Source organism: Sinocyclocheilus anshuiensis, unplaced genomic scaffold (assembly GCF_001515605.1).
Source record: "Sinocyclocheilus anshuiensis isolate Anshui unplaced genomic scaffold, SAMN03320099.WGS_v1.1 scaffold24, whole genome shotgun sequence".
NCBI classification, from domain to species: Eukaryota; Metazoa; Chordata; class Actinopteri; order Cypriniformes; family Cyprinidae; genus Sinocyclocheilus; species Sinocyclocheilus anshuiensis.
This window is the reverse complement of record NW_015557090.1, coordinates 170845-171179: the sequence shown is the minus strand read 5'-3', so window position 1 is coordinate 171179 and position 335 is coordinate 170845. Positions and strand designations below refer to the sequence as shown.

Here is a 335-nt window from a genome sequence, read left to right as displayed (position 1 = left end):
GGTGAGCATTTATGTTACTCTGGCTTTTTCCCCTTCGGGGTGGTTTCAGTTGTGTTTTTTGTTTGTTTGTTGTGAGTTATAAATAAAGACACCACATCTGCCTGCACTTGAGTCTTCGCCTCTTACAGCCCGTGACAGAAAGTCATAGGGATTTGAAAAAGCAAGAGGGCAAATGCTTAAAGAATTTTCATTTTGGGTGAAACATTTCAAAACATTTACAAATATATACATTTTTTGTTATTTATTTGTTGCTTAAAAAAATGTATTTGTTGCATTAGAATATTAAAATTAATGACCGTCAATGGAATTTTCCCCCAGAAGTATGGAGTCTAGTT

General features: G+C 34.3%; 1 protein-coding gene across 1 annotated transcript in view; it reads left to right on the top strand.

Annotated features, from left to right (window-relative positions):
- Positions 1–335, top strand: part of LOC107677047 (uncharacterized) — a 32010-nt gene that overhangs the window by 30322 nt on the left and 1353 nt on the right. The window lies entirely within an intron of this gene.